The sequence below is a fragment of the Falco biarmicus genome, chromosome 6, assembly GCF_023638135.1.
Source record: "Falco biarmicus isolate bFalBia1 chromosome 6, bFalBia1.pri, whole genome shotgun sequence".
In the NCBI taxonomy this organism is placed as follows: domain Eukaryota; kingdom Metazoa; phylum Chordata; class Aves; order Falconiformes; family Falconidae; genus Falco; species Falco biarmicus.
Window position 1 is genome coordinate 75,442,501 of NC_079293.1, and position 23,740 is coordinate 75,466,240.

The following is a 23,740-nucleotide window of genomic DNA, read 5'->3' on the forward strand; positions in this document are numbered from 1 at the left end:
GGAATGAGTGGGAAGACATGTGATATGATGTGGTTGGACATCTGACACGGGCGACATCCCTGCATACATGGAGAATTGCCATCTGCCGTCAATGTGGACGGCAACCTAGCTCAATGGGTTCTTGCCATGTGACACATTTTAAAGGAAGCAGGTTACTTTAAAATCTGAAAGATAAATACCACACACATGGGCACGCTATTTGGCAAATACACCTAGTGTATATTTTGCATTGTGCCTTTAAATAGTATATACAGATGCCTCTGGAGTGCCTTCTTTGCTGCCCTCCTCCTCCATGGCTCCCATCCACATAGCTGGCTAAGCTCGGTGCTGACCGACATTAAGCACTGTCACCTGATCAGAAGAATAAAAGTCAGCAGACATGGCTCTAATTTTGTAGGAAATATCAGTATCTTCATATTAAGCATTCCCGGAAGAGGTTGTGTTTCCTTCAGGATGACCTCCAAAAAGTCCTACCACAAAAGATGGTGTCACTAGCACTAATTTCTGAGTGATCTCTTTGGGAATGGAAACCCTACGGAGGCAATTCATGGCATTTCTTCTTGCCTGGATCCAGAATAAATCTCTATATTTTATTATACCATCAACCCAAGCCTACCCCCAACCAAGATGTTAACAGAGGCTTTTAGGAATGAGGAGAATTATATTAATAAATACTCTTACATTCCTTTGCAAGTTGTGAACGCAATCTGAGTAGTAATATGGGATAGGAGTCATCTCCTAAATTTAAACACCTACAATTCAGACACCTTGTCTAAACTAGCCATCTTAACTTACTGCATAGTTGATTTAGAGATGCAGGCACTCTAAAGAGATTCTTCTCATGCAAGGATGGGATGACTCAGACCATGCAGTGACTTATCTCTATCTACTAGCCAGAGACAGATAACCATAGATGAGGTACTCTTAGGTAAAATATGGAGAATGAATCTTTCCATTCCTGTTTGTGGGTCCATATATATTTTTTTTTAGTATTAGCAAGAACCCTGAACAATTCTCTCCCAACTGTGTTTTTTAAAGACAGGATGACCGAAGTCTGATTGCAGAATCAAAATGATGGCACTTTATGGAATATAAGGGCTATAAAAGGTTTATCAAACAGTAAAATAATTTTTGCCGCTTAAAGGATGAATGCTTGGAAGCAGGAGGGAGATTTATTTTCTTTTTTTTCTAATTTAGGAAATGGGTTTAGAAGTTGTTTTCTTTCTATTTTGTGATTCTTCTCTCAGATGGCAACTTGGCCTGTCAGTTTTGTGTCGCTGCTTGTTTATGCCATAAATGTCATTTGGAATGACAACACTAGGAAAAGGTCAGGGCTATTACTGAACAAGCTTACCCCCTGGAGCCTAATACAGTCAAGACACTGTGATTCAACTGCTGGGAGTGGCTGAAGAGATGGCAGCAGGGAGAAATATTTAGGTATTTTTCAGTGCTGGTCCATGGAAATCATACCTTGGGGCTCAAAAAGGGACAAAGCCAAGAGCAGCCTTACGCGTTTGATTCAGGTAATGTATTCAGAAGAATTAACAGCAAGCTCCAGGATTTGAGGAGGCAAGCAGAGCTGTCTGTTTCTTTTTATTAGTGCATGGATGCTAAATACTGCTCAGAGAATGAAGTTTGATCAATAAATCATACCCTAGTTGTTGTTCCGCATTGGCTTCTTTGCCTGGACTGTTAGAAAAGGACCATGTGTTTGCCTTTTTTCTTTCCCCCCAGAGTAAAAATTCTTCAGTAAGTGAAACATGAAGGAAAGAGGAAATCAGCTCTAGCTAAATACTATTTGCTGTCATCTGTGGCTTAGGTAAATAACCTTGCATGTAGGTAACTCCTGCGAAGGTAGGTAACTCTCTAAATAACAACAAAAACCCCAACACAAAACTGTAACAATCATGCCAGTTGATCAAGAACCACCTAAGCAGGAGGACTAGAGAGGTTAGGTAATCCTTTCTTAGACCTCTTCAGATCAAAAATATTTGACTTGCCTATGGCAAGGCCAGGTAGGAAGTAATTTTTTGATATGCTGTCAGATAGATAAGAATTCTTTGTTAATCAGTTGTTTTCAGAACTCTAAGACTTCCATATTGGATATCATCTTTATAATAGAGTCCCTAAGAACATCATTAAGCTTAATCCAATGAAATTATTCATATTTTCATGTTGAAGAATGAGTGTGTCTGCCATCCTTATTTAAAGATACAGGAAAAGATAAAAGTCCTTCTCTTTAGGAATAACCCTTGGAAAAGCCATGAAATAAAGATGCCAAATACCTGCTGAAAGTTGTCCCAAAGCACACTTACTAGTTTTCTTTGAAGTAGTGAAAAGAAAAAAACTAAAAAATAAGCAAGCAAATAATCTTCTCATCAAGGAATGATGGAAATGTGAAGTTGTAAATACCTGACAAGTAACTTCTGGCTGTTTGGCCACTGGAATTCTCCTTGCTCACGATAGTAGAGAAAAGTTATCAAGAAAAAATGTGAAAACAGGTTTGTATGCTCAAAAGATTATTTTCAGACTAAATGTTGGGAAGTGTTAGAAAGTTTTGTCTTTCTCTTGAAGCATTGGTTCACAAAATAAGTCATATTTTATATAAAAAATGTACTTTCACTTGTTAACAAAAATAAGGTGTAACAAAAAAAGTCCCTTTCAAACTTTCAGAACTTCTTTAATTGTCTCCCTCCTTTTAACTATTTTTTCTTTTTTAGACAAGAAAAAGATCCCCTAGTGTTTGACTTTAAACTGAATTTTCATTCCTTTATCAGATGAAGTCTTGAAATGATGCAAATTGCGCTACTGCAGCTATACTTGTATTTATTTGTTTCATTTCTATTTTATAAGCACTTATCTAGCAATCTTGGCATTTAATGTTCTATGAAAACAGCGCCAGAAATTCAGACCGATCCAGATCTACAAAACAAAATCTAAACTCACCATCAGTAATACAAGATCCATAAATACTGATAGTCTTGCTGTATAATAAATGGGAGGGTGAGAGGGGAAGAAAAAAAAAAAACAAAAAACCAAAAAACATCACGGGGGAATTAGTAATATCTCATTTATTATTCCATGGTGAAAAATGGAAACATTGTTAAGGGAGGTCTGACTGGTTCCATTTGTGGCACAAAGTTCCCAGTTCATTTTGCATGGGACTTTCAGCAAGGATTCCTTCTTTTTTGATAAAGACAAAAAGGGTGAGTCTTTCTGGACATTTATCTGCAACCATTCCCCCAGCTTTGATAGCCCTGCAGCCTTTAATGAGGAAGAAACACCAAGTGCCAGCTGGGGATTCAAGTCAGACCTTACAGCTAGCTTGCATGTGTTGTACCAGCTCAGCTATGAGGCATGCCATACCATGCCATAAGTGCTCTCGCTGTATTTGAACCCCCTGGGTTTGCTCCCCAGCAGTCTGACTGGATTAGGAAGGGAGTCAAATGCTGCTGTTGGTCTTATCAGAACAGATCTGAGTCCCAAATGATGAAAACATAAGGAATCAGGATCACGGTATTTTCCCTCAGTGCTCTTGTCATAAGCAATTGCTACAACAGAAAGAACATCAAGGGGCTGTGCTCTTACTGTGAGATATTCAGACCCCCCTTTCAATTTGGGCTGCTTTTGGGAGCTGATGACTGCCTAAACTCTTCAAATGGAAAGTCAGGGTGGATTTGCGTAGCGGGGGCAGCTCGGCAGAAGGTCTGAGAAACGGCCCTTTCTAGCACAAATCTTCAGTGGACCACTGTCAAGGAGAATAGAAAGGAATTCTTGCACATTACAAGCAAAAGCATCTGTCTCTTCAGTGTGGCAAGATGCAAAACCACAGCAAACGTGTCTGTTTTGATAAAAAGCATGGAACAATAGTTACACATTACTGCAAGAGGTTGGGGGCTGTGGGAATCAACAACTGAGCTGTCCCATCTCAGCCAGCATTGCAGGACTTTAATACATTCACTTGCTTTCCCCTCCCTACTGGTGTGCCCATAATTTCCATCTCTATGAAGCCAGGCATCAATAACAATGAAATTCATCAGGGTATATTTTGGAATGCTAAGTGATGAATTTTGCATCCAGGCAAGCAGCTCTCCATTAGAGTAAGTGGGAACTGGAAAAGTAGGACATTAACCTAACTGTAGGTGTTGTCTTAAGGTGCTGGAGAGGTAATACTCTTACAAGAGGCTTGTACCCTGTGTGATCCCAGCAAACAGAAATAGAAGGCAGGAAAGAGGAGAGCTGAGCAGTTCACGCAACCCTCCCAGTGCCTTAGTTTCCCCACTAAACAGAACCGTGCATGCCATACTCCAGAATTGTCTCCTACATTTCTTCAGGATATGCTTTTATCAGTCTCCATAAGCAGAAGCAACCTTTGAAACCAAGCTTAGGGGCAATTATCTGCACAGATTCAGACATTACAATTGCTGTATGTAAACTATCACCTTTCTTTCTTGCAAAACTGCAGAGCAGAAGAGCAAAGTATCTTAGGTATGGTGGTTGGCCAACAATAACCTAAAAAGACTGTAATCTCTGAAAACTAATATGGTGTACAGGGGCTGCATAGCAAGATGAATGAAAAGCTGTGTGGTGTGTGGAACGTTCGGAGGGAATTTTTTTTGTTGTTGTTGTTTCAAAAGGAGTTTTTTTTACCCCAGGCCAGAAGCCTTTGTGTCAGAGAGACTGTCTCATTTCTCTGCTCAAAGGCTGTCAGAGATGACTGAGATTTGAAAATGCTTTCTGATGTTCACGAGGTCAAGGGAGACAGAGCTGCCTACCATCAGTCGCTGCGTCAGTGGTGGGGTAGGAGGACACGTGAGAGGGAGAATGGAAAAAAAATAGTGAAATTATTATCTCTGGAGAACCAGATAAAACAAAATAAATAGTATAAAATACAGGGTAAAGAAAAGACACAGGTCAAACAGTCACACCAAAGTTTATGGCATTAGTATTCAGCTGGAATAAGGGAAAATATCTTGGTTCCCAACTGGGGATGTTCTGAAGAGAGGGAAAGTGACTGGAGGCAAAAGATATATTAATATTACTCCACTTAATCAATACATAAAATCCTCCAATGTGTTTTTTGTACAAGCCTGCTCTGCAAAGTTAACACCTGCAGTGTTTTCTGATTTCATCTAATTGTGCTTGCAATAGTTCAAATCAGGACTACCCAAACCAGCCAGGAATTGCATCAGGCCATGGGAGTGAGCAGATAAGCTGCCACAGATTGCACCCATCTTGCCCGAAATAAAGTGGGCCAACGCCACTGTCACCCTTAAAGATGTCCCACCTCACAAAGAAGCAGCACGAGGCTCCTTGGATCAACCTGGGACATTATAATTACTTGGTGATTTACAAAATTCACCAGAAAGCCTTGCATGCGGGATGCAATTCTCCATGGACCATGCTTCTACATGAGGATATCCAGCTGGGCTGATCTCAAATAACCTTACATCTCAAATCTGCTCAGAGGAGCAAGCATTTCTATAAGGCAATACATATCATCAGCTTTACAGTACTTGCAATGGTTTCCAGCATACCAGTACACACTGGTAGATGTTTTTATGACTGATTTCACAAAAGTATTAGACAAAAAGGGATGCCACTGTTTATAACTGGAGACTTATATTGGCCATATCTTTCTTAATTTTTAGAGCTTTGATTTTAGTTAAAATTACTGACTTTTGGAAATCACAGGCCAGGTTTGAAAATGTCTAAGGAAGCTTTTAAGACATTGTGGACATCCCTTTCAGACCACTTTGCCCAAACATCCTAATTTTTGTTGTGTTGTTGTTTAAATTTTTAAAAAGTATATTTGAGTTTCACCATTCCCTTTATGGGTGTTGATGGTGCCCAGTTGTGCTGGTGGTGGCTCTTGAACTTGGCAATGTAACAGGTTGCAGTAGTTTATCATAGAAAGTGAAAAACAGCCACAAAGCACAGCAAGTTCTATAACAAATACCCTTCTGCAGTTTATTGCTTCAGTGTTTACTGGAACTGAGGCAGGCAAAGGATTTTATACAGGCAGCAAAATAAATAACACAGTTACAATAACCTGTGTCCATTTCTCCACTATGTTCCCCTTACAAGCAGGCAAAGATGGACTGGCTGATCCATGTGTTCTGGGCAGGAAGCACAGCTTCTGCTTCATGTCTGCTTGTAGTTTGCCCAAAATCTCAACCATTTATGACTGTGGTGCCACAAATCTTCTCCTGTTGCATGATAGTTGGAGCAAGCCCAGAGGAAGCCATGAAGATGATGAGAGGGTTGGAGCACATCTGCTATGAAGACAGGCTAAGAGAGTTGGGGTTGTTCAGCCTGGAGAGGAGAAGGCTCCAGGGAGACCATATAGCACTTCCTATACCTATAACAGTACCTAAAGGAGGCCACAAGAAAGCTGGCAAGGGATTTTTTACAAGGGCATGTAGTGATAGGATAAGGGGGGACGGCTTTAACCTGGAAAAAGGTATGACAGATATAGGAAAGAAATTCATTCTTATGAAGATGGTGAGACACTGGCACAGGTTGCCCAGAGCAGCTGTGGGTGCCCCATCCCTGGCAGTGTTCAAGGCCAGGTTGGACAGGGCTGGGGGCAGCCTGGGCTGGTGGGAGGGGTCCCTGCCTGTTTCAGGGGGTTTGGAACTAGATGATCTTTAAGGTCCCTTCCAACACAAACCATCCTGGCATTCTGATTCTTCAGTTTGCTACAGTGCCCAGTGGACCACAGGAGTTGCTGCCCACGGTCAGATGGCCTCCTATAGGCTCAGAGGGAAACTGATGACTGCTGGGATAATGGAATGCCACCCTGGAAAGCTATATGCTTCAAAGGATCCTATAAGGAGGTAAAAGTCCTGTTTTATGACCCCTTCCTTGTCAGATGACACAACATTTAAGAAGTAGCCTGCATGTGTGTGACGGGTAACCATTTTGCTTTATAGATGAGAAGAAAGACAGGGAAGAAGGCATGTAAAATGAGTCCATATGTACCTGTTAACATTGCCTAGTCAGGTGTAACTGAGACCAAGGAAGATGACAGGGATCCGACCACAACATATTGCTGCACCACGTCCCAGTATCCATGCATGTCAGTAGAGAGGGTGTAGCAGGCAACAGGGACCTGACCACACATGCCGGCACTCACAGCTCCGCATTGCAAATCGAACCCCACCAAAGCCAGTTTAAGACATTTCGACTCTCAGATCCCATTAATAGAGACTCATTGCAGTCTCTGCTTTCCCTAAAGATTAGTATCCCTTTAATTTTGTCAAATCAGCTGTTCGGAGGGTTGATAACTCACCCTGGATCAGTGAAATAATCTGGTTTTAAACAATGCTTTCCTCCAAAGACCTTTAAATATTTTTGTATGTGTGTGTGCTTGGGTTTAAGTTGGCCGTTTCACAGCTCTGGTTCGATGGTAGGCCAAATATAGCCTTAAACCAGTATAGCTGAGTGGGAGCCAATCTTCAGGGCTCATAATAGTTTTGCTTTAGATAAGGAAGGAGGCTCCCTCTCAAACTCTACCTGATCAGGTGATGTGGAGCCACAATTATTTCTATATTAATAAATGTGGAGAACAATTGGCTCTGTATTAATACAGTAAATAGTGCCAGACCCATTTCACACTAGAACCAGGTGGCATGGGGATGATCTATGTCCATATATACTATTAAACTGTCTGGACCTCCAAAACTGAGTGGCTGCATCCAGGCTACCTACCGGGAATGGTCCCTGGACCATGCCAAGCCCCAGACTGTGTCAGGAAATCATTCAGAGCAATGCTAGCTGGACTACACAAGGACAAGTACAACTTTTCATCTCTATGCCGATGGCCTGTAACTATTTAATTTGCTATTACACACATAGTCTCAGAGCTTAAAATTGAATTCTCCCAAAGCCTGTCTTTATGGCCTAACAGTACAGTTTATTGTACATTTTCTTTGCGGTTTTCTTTTTGCTTTTCACAGTCATTCAGTCTGAGGTACTGAACCTGGCTACTTGTTCCCATCATATCGCCATTTACTTTCCTGCCTACCACCAATTCTGCCATTAAAATTATTTGTGTGTTATATTTGTGTGTAAGTGGTATCAGTGAAATGACAGCAAGAGAGATAAAGACAGCAGGCCTCAGCATTAGTCATTTGCTTGCATTAATTTATATATTTCAAAGTGAAGGCACCATACATTAAATCTCAAGGTGGCTTCCTGATCATTATTTTGTCCTAACAGTAGGAACGCTAAATAATCCAGTGTATGACCTAAACTGAAGCGAATGCAGGAAGGGATATTGCATCTATGTTGTCACCAAGGAAACAAGAAGTAATGACAATTTTCACCAGCTGAGCACTCACCTCTACGCCTTTAGTTCACCTGGAGGTAGCAACCTGGCATTTTCATTAGGGACGGGTAAAGTAGAAGGTATAAAAATAGCAGTAGAGAGAAAACTATAAAAAAACAGGGAGAGAGAAAATAAGAGATAAATATATTCTTTCCCATCTACTTGCATAATTGCAATAGAATAGGTTATTATAAACCAGGGGTGACTGTGCCCTGCAAAAGTGAAATCCATTAGTTCCAAGAAACTCAGACCTGCAAAGACAGTTGGGTACTACCCAGTTAGGTACCACCTGGGGTAGAGCTCATGGGAATTCCTGAGGCAGAAGCTAAAAACACCTTTGGAGATTTGGACTAAAAATTCTATTCCCTGTTAAAGAGAAGTAAACAAAGAGGAATAACTTTTACAATCGGGGACTGACAAGAAGTTCCTAAATCTATAATCATCTTAGAGGTGTAAATTCAAATACTACTCAGTTCACACTCTCTTTTCTTTAATTAGACTTATAGATAAATAAAGATAAATGTGATTGTTTATTTGTGTCTAAAATTTCCATTTGTTTCAAACTCCTTTAATTACTGCTTCAGTGATTATGAGATAAAGATTTGCTTCTTACCTTAAAAAAATCATCAAAATGAGCTTAAAACACAACTCTCCTCCTTTCCTGGGAGAAAATCCTTCTTAGGTGTTTTCTGCATCTACAGGCTCTGGGACTTATCTGTGCTTATGAGGAAAGCAATTTTCTCCTTCTAACAAGATTTTACTCTGGAGTGAAATATATTTTATTTGGGATAGTTTTAGTTTATATAGCTACAATAAGCTTCCACCTAATTCTTTAATTTTATTTGTATTTTTTAGGTGGTCTAGAAGTACTTATCCAAGTCATTTTAAAATCAAGCAAACAAAGACATAAACAATTTTCATGTAGCATTGTATTAAGAAGAAAAAAAAAAAAAAGAAGAAGAAAAAGAGCATCAGAGAAAGCAAGTATCCAGCAACAACAACTTGGAGTAGATTTACAGTTCTTCAGCCTTTGCTCTAGCCCTGGAGCCTGATGGGACGCTGGTGTCCTTGGAGGAATGGTAGAAGGAATTGCTAGGGGCCAATTGCTGATTTTATCATTCAAACACAAAATTTGTTACACCACTTTATCGGTCACAGGGAAAGCAATTATAGTGTGGTTCAATTTTCCACTCAATGACTGTACTGGGGATCAAAGTCAGTTTTTTATGATGGAGAAAAAAATGTTTTGCTATTTTGTTTGTTACTTAAAAATAATAATAATAAAATGCTTGCACTTCCAGTACAATACCGTGTTTGCCTATGTGCCTTTTTTCTTTCTAGAGATAGAGCTGATTATTTTCATTTTTATTTTGTTAAATAATCAGAGGGGTTGGTGGTGGTTTGTTGATTTTTTTCTTCTGTTTCTCTCCTCGTCATTGACTAAAGTCATTGCAATGTAAAAATGAAATTGTCATGCTTAAAAGCAGTACAGCATTGGAACTTTAATCACAAACACTGGGGGTAAAATAGTCTGTATGACACATTTCTTAATATGAACTGTTTTGTTTTGGCACTCTTTCAAACAAGAAAGATATTCAGTGTGCACTTGTAATTTTGTATCTTTAGCCATCTAGTGTATAACTGTCGCTGCGATACAAAATTCTTCAGTTTCATGTTATAACACAATACATCTGCAAAAGCAAACAGATATATTTGGTGATCATGCAAAAAAAATAGGAGTCCACTGTAACAAATAAGTTACCCACAGATCTCCCTTAAAAAAATAATAATTAAAAAAAAAGATTTTTCTTTGAAAAGACAAAAAATATAAGGAATCAGAATGGACAACAACAGAGGAAGGAAAATATATTTCCTCAAATGGAAGTGTAGTAATCAAACATACACAGAGCTTTTATCTATAAAACTCTTTACAAATGTTAACTAATATAACCTTCAGACACTCCCGTGCAGTGAGAATTTGAGCAGTAAGAGCACAATATTGCCACAGAAGAGAAAATCACATCAATTATTTAGACAAACATTTTAATCACTCGTTTTTAGAAAGCAAAACAGAATTTCCTAAAGATTTTTTCTTCTTCATTCACAGGTTTTTTTCTTTTTGAACTGGTTTAACGTAATCTTGCTTCTTAGAGTGGCTACATAAAATAACATCTCAGACCAAGGCACAATTTCTGTTCCTCAGCTCAGTTTTTTTGTTGTTGCTGTAAAATTGCCTCTTTCTACCAAAATCAGATTTGTCCTTGCTAAAAGTAGTCTCTGTTCAGTAGGAACCTATATGGCTTCTTCTATCAAGTATTCACTTTGAATGTTACCTATTGCAGTCAGAGAAACTTTCTATATTATTACAGTTAAGTAAATGCTGAAGTACCTTATTATACTAAGCACAGAAAGCAATACCCAGGGGAAAAATAATTAAAATTTACCTCATTTCATTTTCAGAATGATAAGAAAAAGATAAACAAACTTCGGATTTGGGAGGGAGGGAGTGGGCTTTTTTTCTCTTGTGATGTCTCCATCAGTACTGTGGTTCATGGTTGATGAGACATTTGGTGAACAAGTTCCAGGACCCAGTTTACTGAGCACCATCTGTGAGATAGCGCACACTACAGCTTCTGTTGACAGGATGTGAACCCTTCAACAGCCCAGAGAAAGGTCTCACATCTCACCACTCAGCCTAAAGGTTGAACAACAAAGATCACACAACTGTGTCCTGGATACAGCATGGATACAGAGTGATTTCTCTCCTCTTGAATCAAGGGCTCTTTGGTGGCTTTTTCCATTAAGATGCTGGAAAAAATTCACAGTCAAGCATCTTCCAGCTTTTATCTGAGCTTCTCTACTATGGCTTTTGGATCTTCTGACCAATTGTTTACAGTTCAGACAACAGATGTTCAATAGAGCTGGAGAAAAAATCTATAATAATAATCCTCCTACCTCCAAAATTGTCGGGAATTGTTGAAAACTTCCACTTGCCTTTTGAATAACTTTTAATATTTTTCTTCAAACCATCATATATATTTATTCACCGCATCCCTATAGTTTTAATCAATATAAATGGTAGAATCACAGACTTTTTAAAGGGTTTTGTGATGGGTTAAAGAAAATATGTACCTTTTTGAAGAATAATATTTGCTTGAAACATTTTGACTAGCTCTACCACTCGGATCCTATGGAGAGCATCCTCTTGAAAAATTCCCAATCTACCCTCACCCAGAAACAATGCGGATCTTGACATTCAGTAACTACTCACAATGCTTTTTCATACACACACAAATGCACATGTATGTGCATTTGTGCACTAACCCATGTGCTCTGCATTCCAGCCACACCAGAGAAGGGACAGCAATAATACTTTTTCAGAGCAGTCCATGGGTTCCTTCTAAATTCTACACTAGGAACGGTCATAACAACAGTTCCTACTTTTTCTGTTGTGTTACATATAAGAAAGCAAAAGAAAATCTTTAAGAGAAGGAGAAAGAGGAGCAAAGAAGAAAGAGATAGAGATAAAGATGAGATAGAGATAGAGATAGATGGAGATATAAGAAAGAGAAAGAGAAAGAGAAAGAGAAAGAGAAAGAGAAAGAGAAAGAGAAAGAGAAAGAGAAAGAGAGAGAAAGATGAAATCTCAGGAGGTTAAATGTGACCTGCAAGCAATACAGCTCAGTTTGAAAAACCTGCTTCAAAATGTTAGCTCTGAGTTAATACTTGACAAATCCAGCTCCTGTAAGAGCAAAGAAAAATTCATTCCCAGGCATTGTTTGAGAAACCCAATTTTGTTTAATATATTTGCTTGCTTAGAGTAAAATAAAAATAAAAAAACCATTGCTTTGTCCTCCCCAGCTATAAAAGCAACCAGACAGCTCCACTCTGAAAAATTCAAATTAGCAGAAGGTTTCTCACACTTGGGAGGCTGCAGCCCTGGCCTGTAGTCAGAGATAAATTTTTCAGTAAACCTGCACCTAGAGTGATTAAGGGAAGCCTCCCAATTTACTCTGTCACAGATGAGCTGATAACACAGCAGAGTTGCCTTTTTGCTGATGCCCAGAAATGCCATGCAGGGGAGGAGGAGCAATGGGGTAGGAAAAGGAAGAGATCAGGGATGTGAGGAGCTCTCCAGCTGGGGAAAGAGAAACCAGGTTTACCCACCTGACTGCATGTAAAGGGATCAGTGCTGGCCTGATGGATGCTACCGAGTCTGCTTGCCCATGTCTCATAAATAGTTTTGAAGATTCCCAATAAACATGATGAAATTAAATCTACTGCAACAGTTAGAAGCAAGAGGCAAATCAACCCTCAACCCAACAATAACCATAAACTGCCAGAAATCCATCACTTTCTTTTCAATCCTTTGCCTTCCTCTTCCTGCTTCCTAATTTTTGGGTTCACATTTCCCCTTTGAGATTTTGTTTTGAAGAAAATGTCCATTTTGTAAAGATATGAGTCATTTCAGAGACTTTCTTATTTTTAAAAGATTAATTACTATGGAAACAACTTGCTATGGAATATGATGACGCAGGCTGAGTTTTTAAGGAAAGGGTCAATTGCTTTAACTCCTGAAAGAAGTGTTGGGGGGAAAATGTACATATAAATGTTCTAGTTTAAGCAGGAGTGCTGGATGTAGGGCATTGCTGGGAGGTGAGACTTCCTCATCTGAAGTGGGAGGTTTTCTCAATTATCCTCTTTAGGGATCCAAGGGATTTGTGCAGTGAGCAAATGCATCTGGCATGCAAGATCACATGCAGAGACAAAAGATTATAGAACAACTGTAGCAGACATATGAGATGATGGAAGAGACACACGGACACAGGTGTTGTGATGGGACACGTAAGATTGTAGTTGACAACTGAAACTCTGCTCCATAAAGGAGAGTGGATGACATGTCCAGTGTGGTCACAGAGACAGTTTGATTACCATAACAGTTTTCCAGACCCTATCCTTTTTCCTTTAATTTTCTTTAATTTGTGAATGACTGTGCCAGCCTCTGAGGGTCAAATTGGTGAGCTCCAGAGATAAAAGCAACGTTCTCCAGAGCGCAAGCTTCAAAAAGCATCTTTCTGAGCTGGCAGGAATAACAAGCTCTCTGAAGCATCACAGAGAGTGGTCTGTCTGAGACAAGTATTTCTCCTCATTGTCAGCTGAAGAAGTCAGCTTGTAATGGTCATGATTTAAATTAGCCTGTGTACTATAACGGAGAAGGAGCTTGATTTTAACAGATCGTTACAGAAAGGTAGTTCAGCAAACTGGTTCTCACCACCGCAGCTGGGAGGGCTGACTGCAGAGGGGCTGACAGTGAGTTTGCATTCAACACCTGATTCTTTGGAAAGTGGGCAAAAGTAACCAATGTGTAATTTTTTCTCTGAATGTCGTAAATGGAGAACTATTGTTTTCAAATTTTTCCACAAGCAAAAGTGAGAATTATATTACAATGGGTGATTTCATGGTCCATTGATTAGACAATAATTTGGAAATTCTGGGTTCAAATATCTGTAGCTGAAAGCTGATAAATATGTTGTTAATTCTTTCTTGTGTTCTCCTCAAGAATACAACAGGGCAATAAAATGTTCATTCTTGTACTTTATTGCTAGTATGTCAGTCTTACTCTGTGTACTAGTAGGAGCACATTTGCATTCCCTTTTCAACAAAGGCCCAAAAGAAAGTTTTGTGGCGTTGTTTCTTGTTTCATACAAGCCTTATGATAGAAATATACAATATTGTATTTTATAGAAAAGAAATGCTAATGTTTGATGGCAGTCCTTTGACAACTTGTCATGTTTCAATCTAAATTAAAACCACATCTGACACACCACAAACCTTGTCTTGATCTGTCTTGTTTGGATAGTGCCAGTCCATGATATGACCTGAAATCCATTCCTTGAGGTCATTTAGACAGACTCATTGAAACAATATATACTGGCTTCATATATTGGCTGCTGGTCAATGAAAACTCTGTCTAATGTGGCACTGGAGACTCTATCCCTGCCTCAAAGTAGTAAATGGATTTGATTTGGGGAAGGGAGGGAAGGGAGCAGAAAGCCTCTCAAAGGGAAAGTTCAGTAATATGGCCCTGCCTCACATGAATAGTCCCTGTGGAGCACCTCCTTTTCTCACATGGATGAGCACAGATAAGGATAGCTCAAAGTTAGAGAACACCTGACTGGAATGATACAAGTCTTGTTTTTCTTCCCTGGGTTTGCTACTGTGTCACCTTAGGAAAAGGCCTTAAAACAGTTACATGTAATTTTTTCCAGGTGGAAAAAGTGGGAGAACCCCTCTTTTCTGTGCTTCAGTGGATTCACTCCAACAGCTAGGCGCAGCAACACTGTGAACCCTTGCAAAATTGTTCAGATGATTTTCAGATGAGTATAGTACCTATCTTCAGAGTGCTAGGGAAAATACTAAGCAAAAGCAAAATCCCTAGACCTTTATTGCCAGCCCTCTCTCTTGTCCTGAGAACTGTGAGGTCTACTATAAGTTAACTCAAACTAGTTTATTTCTCCTTGGATACCTACTGTGGCTTCAGGAAATGAGAATTACCTCTATACCAGTAAATTAAACATGCCTAGACTAATTCTCTATCTCTGAGGCCAGCTAGCACAGAATGAGCCACATTCAGCCTCTTGAACTCCCTCAACTTCTCGAGGAAGGAGAATGCACCTGAAATGCCTGCTGGCATGGGTCCTTGGCTTTCTAAAGATTTGGGTGAGGGCTAGGGCCCGGAGCCAAATAACCTCCCATATGCACAGTTTAATGGTATAGATTATCAAGTTTCAGTGTTTGGGAGTATTTCCTGGAGCTGTTTAATTTATTGAGACAGATCACAAGAATCCACTCCTCCAAGCATTCTGCCAAGGAGAGTACAAGTAAGCAGTCATGGGAACGGAAGGGAGACTCTGATCCTTCAAATAAAGCCTGTGCCTTTGTGATCCTAAATTGTCACTCTTCCTTTCCCCTGGATCCCTCCTGCCTTGGCTCTACCCTACCCATCCCACCAAGGCTGCTGAAGGGCCACTTTCATACTTAACCCCCACTGGGATAAGAGTGAAGGATTCACAGGTCCTCATGCCACGAAGATGCATTAGGTTGCCTAATCCAGTTTCATTATATTAACACCCTTGGAAGGTATTAACATTTCACTGGTCTCAGTTCAGTGACAGGTGCCTTGATTAAAGCTTCTTCAGAAGGTTATCTACACCTGATCTGAAGACACTGAATGCTGGAAACTCCATCCTTTGCCCTGGCAATGCGTTCCAGTTCCACATTGCCCTCACAGTTTAAAATGTGTGTCTAATTTTTCATTCGAATTTCTCTGCTTCCAGCTTTCAGCCACTGGATTTTGTTATGCCTTTACCTGCCTGATTAAATAGCCTGTTAGTTCAGGGTACTTTCACCTTGAAAAAGTAGTGCTGCTATGTCTTCATTTTCTTTTTGATAAGTCTGGGCTCTTCAAGCCCCTGATGATAAGATGTTTTCTCCCTCCTATCTGGGAGCAATTTTCCAATATATTTTTCCACTAATAAGGACATGAGAACACCTGTATTGTTGACTCTTTTTCCTCTTGCTTACTAGTCCCCTATGGTGGTGGGCAGTATCTAGTAGGCATGTTAGCCTTTCCAGACTTGGAACTCCATCAAAAATATCACTAAACTGGTATTGCCTACTGGAATTCCTTTATATTGACATTCCAGTCCACTGTAGTCTAGACCAGTAAACTGAGCAGTGGCAGAGCGTGGGTGTAGGCTCTTGAACTCTACCATCCGTGCTGCTAAATTGTTAAACGGTTCCCTGCAACGCTTTTGGCTTCCAGCACAACTCCTAAGTGGACTTTGGGGTTAGCACAGCCTTTCACAACAGGCGGTATGGACGCAACCAACCATTTTGGAGACTGAGTTTAGTAGTACGGAGGTGGCCAACTATGCCAGATGCCTCCAGATGGTAGAATAGGACCTGGCACTTATACAGATACAGGCTAAAAGCTCAGGTTCCTTTTCAGAGATCCCTTTGATAGCTATTCCAGGTAAAACAGCTCTGCATATTGCAGACAAAAATATATTTATTTCAAGCTAATCAAACCTAGTTGGGAGACTTGGTTAGAAACAGAACTCTAGGGATTTAGGAACTCCAAAAAAAAGCAAAATGCTAGTGACTTGTCACAACTAACTTTCACAGTTGAAAATCACTGTCTTGAAATGAATTAAAAGAACTGAAACAAGCTGCACATTAAATGGTCTTTTTACAGGACAGTCAGACACCAATTCCGCATGTTCATTATATCAAACTCCTGTGAGGAGATGAGTGGAGTGGATATGGGCACAGCCAACTGTACCTCTTTCACACGGAAGACAAGTTGCTTTGAAGGATTTGCACATGTGAGAGTCAAAGCAGGTTGTTGGGGTGGGAAATGGGAAAGGGATTTTAATTCTTGCATTTCCACTTCTATACTCCACACCTCCCCAGTGCCTATTTTCACTCTGAATGAGGGGAATTGAGTAGGAGAATGACCATGGTGAATTCAAACTTTCTGATATCATGCTTTTGCCAGAGATTATTTCAAGTGTTAATACACTTCATTGTGAATGAGTCCTCTAACTTCCTGCTTTGTTTTCTGTCATGATTTGGATCGCAACAGAATTAACAAGACATCTTTGCACTCCTTTCCTGGTATGCATTTTCTGTAGGCACAGAAACTCTTGCCAGTGATTTGTCTTGTCAACTTCAATGGCTGAGACTTTCCTCCCAGAAGCAATCCCAATTTCCATTTATGAATTGCTTCCATAAGGTCAGGACACATTATTTTATAGAAAGGCTTTCCTGTAATGCCCCCTGGAGCTCCTGGCAGTCATCCTCCATAAGCCCCTTGTCTGGGGGTAGCAGAAGCAGTTTGGCAGAATCAGAGGGGGTTGCTTGAAGCAGGTGACATTTTCAAAAGGGGTAGAACTGAGTTTCCAGGTACAGCATCTCCTCCTCAGAATGAGGACAGGATATTTAGCAGGAACTCAGAATGGAACTTTGTAATAAGGGTATCACCTAAAAGAAAAGCCACTCTACTAACCAGTCCCTGACTTGCAGAGGATCCCAAGATAAGCACCTTCTAAATACATGGAGTATTTATTTCATTATTTTCAAATATATATTCATTATATAATTCACGTGGCACTATTTCATACGCTGAAATAGATTCAATCCCCTCTCATACTTAGAGCAGTCATTAAGTCTGATTCTACTTTTGCAACCACCTCCAGCCTCATGAAAGCGTGAGTTGGTTTGAAATAGTGTTACATGTCCTGAGAGAGTAGGGTTAAGTTCTTACGAATTTTCATATCCAGTGAATCAATAAAGACCGTGTCTTCTGTTTGGCTACTCACTGTGCTGTATTAACATGAATGATACAGTAACCCAGGCTCAAGGTATTATAAATGTTATGACATCTATAAATCTTTGGAACTTGAGATTTACTGAAATTGTCTGTCTAGTCACTATGAATAAATGGGCAACCTTTTATTTATTTATTTGTTTGTTTGTTTGTTTGTTTATTTATCTATCCGAAGAAGGAGAGTTAGAAGATTCAAGACAACAGTAATAGGCTCACCAAAGACAGCACCAGCTGTGTATTGCTTGGCTTAAAAATAAATAACCATTTTTAATAGTTTGTGTAGTCAATTGGTATGCAAGTGTATATCTGAAATACAATTGGGTAAAATTGCTGTAAAGTCTATACTTATTTGAAGACAGTTTACTGAACCAAACCATTTCATTATCACATTTACTTAGACAGTTTTATACCTAGTTTTCTTTTTGTGTGCCCAAGCTGCAAGTTCTGTAAGCAATACAACTCTAAACAGCACTAAAAGTAAGCATGGATGATTAGCTGCAGAGTGGCAGATTTAATTTGAGCAGTTTTGACAGGTTGTGTTGCTTGGGTTGAACTTGAAATAATGTCTTGACATATCAGTGGTTCTTGTGCTTTTCCAGGCTGAGTCGTTCCTTAAGGTGTTGAGTCATATAACTTGATGATGGATTGTCACACATAATGTGTTAAACCTGAAGAAAGAAAACAACAGATACCATGATGTTCAGCACAGGTTAAAATATGTTTTACTGTTTCTAATTAAAAAGAGTAGATTTTCGGATATTTCAGTTCAATATCTAACAGCAGCTTTGAAATGTCTCTGCTGTGCAAAACAAAAGGTACATACTGTTTTAAATGGATGGAAAAAACAGATTAAGACATTTCCATTTAAATTAAACAATAGTTTACGGTTTTAGGATAAATTGTTTAATGTGTTTCTGCAAGGCTCAGAACATTCTTAAATGAATTTCAAGCCAAAATATCAACACCAAAAACGTCTAGCAGAATAAAGCCCAGTAAAAGGCATCCACTAAAGTATGTGAAGTGGCTTAGTGGTATTTGCATGCAAGGAGATGGCAGCCGTATAAGTGAGAGATAACAGAGTAGTAGAGACGGAGAGTAAAATTTATCATAACATGTCTAGTGATGATTAAAAGCCTGTGCTTATTAGATGCATAAAATGTATTACTAAATCATTTTTGGAACATATAATTTTCCAATTATTTATGCATCACAGTAATTAATGATAGGAGGGACAGAGTCAATGATTCACTGTGTAATACATATGGTAGTTACCTGGGGAGGAAAAAATTACAGTGCTACCAATTATTTGCTTTAATGTTTTTGTAATTATGCCCTACACCCAAGTTGAAAATTTCTTTAATTCTTTTTTAAACCCTTCATTCCTAACAATGAAACTGCTTTCTTTTTAGCCCTTCAATTAAGTCTAATTTTTAAGCTGCCATCTAAGAAATATACAACTCCATAAATGCCTCGTTTGCTTTTATATTTTGCTGGCAACAGTCTGCAACTATGAAATCTTACCCTTTAAGCATCTTATTGACGAACTAATTTAGCCAGTCTGAAGGATGATCTTCTGTTTAATACACGTGGCTGGGATTTGCGTGATCTCAGTTTCTTTTCTACTTTGGCCTTAACTTCTGAACTGCAGGAAAATGGACCAACGCCCTTGAGCTGTTTCTCACCCTGTAGGTCTTTATTCCCGTGGGTTGGAAGGGAGGAATAATTCTGCGTTCAGCGTAGTCACTTTTGCAATGTACATTTCTTATGTTCCCTCTTTTGGGATGGAAGGATCTACAGATGGTGAGAAAGAAGCGCCAAACAGAAAAACAAAGCCTGCAATGTAGGGCCAGCTGAGTTGAATTCGTTCTTATTTAATGGTACATGACTACCATATAAATGTTTATATTCGAGCTAGCCGTATTGGGGTCCCTTCATAGACAATAGAAATAAATAAACACCCTGGGGTCAATTCTTCTGATGTATCTGTGAGGTTTTGTTTAAAATGCCATAAATTACATCCTAAAAATGTCTTTTTCTCTCAGTGGACTACAAAGAGCATTGTAAGTAACTAGCATAGATGAGTTTTCTAGCTATCTAAAGGTAAATGAGTTAAATCCCTCCAACTACACCTATACTCCTATATGAAAATTCTGGCACTGGAATGGAAATGCACATACTCTTAAATGTTTGAGTGGCATGGCATGTTGGGTTTTTTTCCCACGTAACAAAAAAATACCTGTAAAACATCTCTTAGACACTGCTCATGAGCTAGCACTAGGGACTATTCCCAGAAAAGAGTCTGGATGCATCTATCCAGTTTTGGAAAAGAAAAGAAAAAAAAAAAACAAACAAAACCAACCACACACTATAGGTGCTAACTATTTTGTACCAATGTGCCCCAGGAGCAAACAAATGTCCCAGTTCACCCCAAGATTTGGGTGGACACTTTGAACTTAGCTACCACCAGACAACCATGTGTAATTTGGGTAGAAAGCACCCGAGTTATGCAGCTTCACATAATTAATCCTGATTTTACCATTCCTCATCTCACAGTGAGCCCTCCATGAGGCTACATGTTGCTCCGCATAGCACATCTGTAGGGATGTTTCCTCTTTCTGTTCTCACTCAAAACAGAAGTCAAGGCGATTCTTCCCAAAGACCAGGCTGCATTTCCCATATAACTGTCAGCATTTGGGGATTTTAGTGTCATGGTTTCCAGGCTGTGTGCTGAAATTTAGTGACCTGGTATGAACTTCTCCCTTTCTAAGAACCCTATCTAGCAGCTTCTGTTTTGCTGTCAGTTATGAGAGACAAAAGTCCTCTCCTCTCTGTGGGCTAGGCATGGTGCTCCCAAACGATTCATGCAACTCCCATGGGACAAGAGAATGCATTTCCTTTGAACCACAACCAAAAGCCTTTTCCCAAGCAGACTTAGCAGTCTTTAAAGGATTTATTTAATTCTTTTCCCTCAAATAAATGCGCTTGGAGGGTTAGGCTTTCCTGTGAAGATTTTTGAAAAAAAATTAAAAACAAGTGTGGTGCATTTTGGTAGATTATGTGGGTGGTATATGAATCCATAAAGCTCCCAGCTATACAAAGCCTTTGGGTGCATTGAGATGTTTGTTTTTTATTTATTCCAAACAGAGCTAAATCTGAATAGTGTTGGGTTTTGTTGTTTTGATTTTTTTTCTCTGCCATAAAATGAGAATGTAACACCCCCCCTACCCTTCCCTTTTCCCTGCTGTGTTACAAGTGTATCCATATCAAGCATTTATTTATTGCAAATAGTCATAAGGAAAAACTGCTGATGCTAATGACAAACAAACTGTTCTTGAGATGTTTCCCTACATGTCTGCTCAGGCATATGTGTATGGGATATGTACTGGAGATTAGATACCTATGTACTCAGCTGATTCTGCTGCTAGGCTGCATAGTCTGGTGGAGGCAACAGCAAAGTTGATAGAAGTTCTAACTGATGCTGAGACCCGTGGAGCCTTCTGGGTTGCTGTGAAATGCTGGTTTTGGGTATTACGATCTGGTCTATGCTGTAAATTCTATGTGGCAGGAATAAATTAAGGGTGGGGTTTTTCTTCATTTTTCCCTAAGGTTTTTAGTGTGCTCATTGTGGCCAGAGCTGACTGCTTGCTCTGGCCTGCAGGAAGTTGTCCCAGTGCATCTGCTTTGAGGTTCTAAGCTCATGAAAGGTACCAAAAAGTGTCTCTGCTGGCCAAAATCTGTCATGGGGGAAAAAAGCTGAGTGACTTATTCTTAAAATTTGTTCCAGCTCTACAGAAGTCCATATTTGAAAACAAAAGCTCCAAATTATAGATTAGAATATTTTCCACTGTAAGGGATCTACCATGATCATCTAGTCCAACTGCCTGACAACTTCAGAGCTCACCAAAGGTTAAAGCATGTTGTTAAGGGCCTTGTCCAAGTACCTCTTAAACACTGACAGGCTTGGGGCATTGATCACCTCACTAGGAAACCTGTTCCAGGGTTTGATCATCCTCTCAGTAAAGAAATGCTTCCTAATGTCCAGTCTAAAACTCCCGTGGTGCAGCTTTGAACCATTCCCACAAGTTGTATTACTTAATACCAGGGAAAAGAGCTCAGCACTTCCCTCTTCACTTCCCCACCTCAGGAAGCTGTAGGGAGCAGTGAGGTTGCCCCTCTTTCCCACCCCAGCTTCCACCTTTCATAAAAATGTCTCAGATTAGGAGAAAGAAGGCAGAATATCTATTGCTTTCCAAGGCCTTTTCAAGGCCCATTTCATTCTGCAAAGATGCATTCATGGAAAGGAATGCAGATAAGATCTATGCAGTAGACCAAAATCATGAATGTCTCACCTAGAAATGAGTTCAAGGCTCACAGCCATGTCAGTGATGAATACTTGCATCACAACAGCCTTCTTAAAAAGCTTGGAAATGCCAGGTAACAGCATCAAGATATTTTAAGGATCCCATCTTTCGTCCAGAAATTACCTGTTCTGCAAGAGTTTACATTCACACTAGCTCTGGGAACACAAGATGGTTGGAGTGTGAATAATGGGGCGTTTAGAGCTAGCAAAAAGAAACGCAGACATGTATAATCCCTGATGTTCAGCTTGGGCAGCAGCTATTACTAAATTGATGCTGCCCAAACTGAAAGGGTTGTTCATGGGACTGAAAACCAGACCAAATGGATGACACTTACTTTCTGTGCTATGACAGAAATTAGACTAATCATCATAATGATCTCCTTTGATGTAAAGTATCTAAGAGCTGCCTGTAATTGGGATATAATCGGAACTGGCTGATGGAAATTAATCCATTTTATATGTAGAGAACAATGATGGTAACAAAGATTTGGAAATAAGAGAGTCCTTATGTTTCATGAAACAGCAAGGTCCTAGATGGTTGTATGTCAAAGTAAGAATCATCAGAGTAAGTCTGGATGTCTGTTATGCAGTTGTCTATATCTGGGGTGACTGCCTGGACCCCCATCAAGTCAAAGGAGAGAAACAGGTTGAGGGTGCAATTTATGTCTTCAAAAAGTTTAAACTGAATCAGATGAGTTTAGCCTGAAAATTTCACTTTCTTCACTGACAGCCAGAGCTGAATAAGGAGGATGACAGGGCATCAAGCTCCTGAAAGTGGTGGCGAGTGAACCTCATTCCATGTTTCCAATCTTTTACTTGGATTTTTGAAAAATGCTGCAGCAGCCTTACAGTTTTTGGCTGTATGGTTACGGTAAATAGACAAAAGACTGAATGACTTAGTGGAAAAGAAACCTGGGGACCTGCAAGAAGTGATGGGGACTTATTAGGTGAATTTTTCCTAAATTATTAGCACTGAGGCTTGCTTGCTTTCTTGAAGAAAATGTGCAACTGGAGATAATACTAGCAAGAGAGGCTCGTAAGGTAGCCAGCCTACTAATTTTAGAGGTCAAATTTAGAAGGCTAGATGTAGCTTTCTAGATCTGAGTTCAGTATTTAAGAGGTTTTAAGAGGGTAGATGCAGTTAGACTGTGCCAGCTGACCTAGAAGCCAAGGAATAGTAGTTGTATTCAATATGTCAGCAAAGACACAGTATTTGTGATTTTTTATGCTGTGTATTTTTACTTCCCCTCAAAAGTGGGACAGGCTCCTGGTTTGCTTAGGAACTTCTTTAAGCTCAATTTTTTTATTTCTCTGTCATTGAGACACACATATTTGTTGCAAATCTGGCCCTAAGTGATCTGACCAACATGAAAAAATGGCAGAGAACAGGACATGCAATTATGTCTGCTATTAACTATTGTTACTTTTCTAACCCAGGTTATTGCAAAACTGCTCCTATCCTATATTAATTAATTTTGGGGTCTTTTGTTTCCACCTCTTTTCCTTCTGTTGCTCTAGCAGCCCTTTCAATACCTTCTCCTGCTTTTGTCAGCACAGAGCAGTATACTGTTATTAATGTCTCCTCTCATCCCCAGTCCTTTCTGCTTCTCTTTCCTGTTGTTGCCTCCAGTGACATGCAATGACAATAATGGGATGC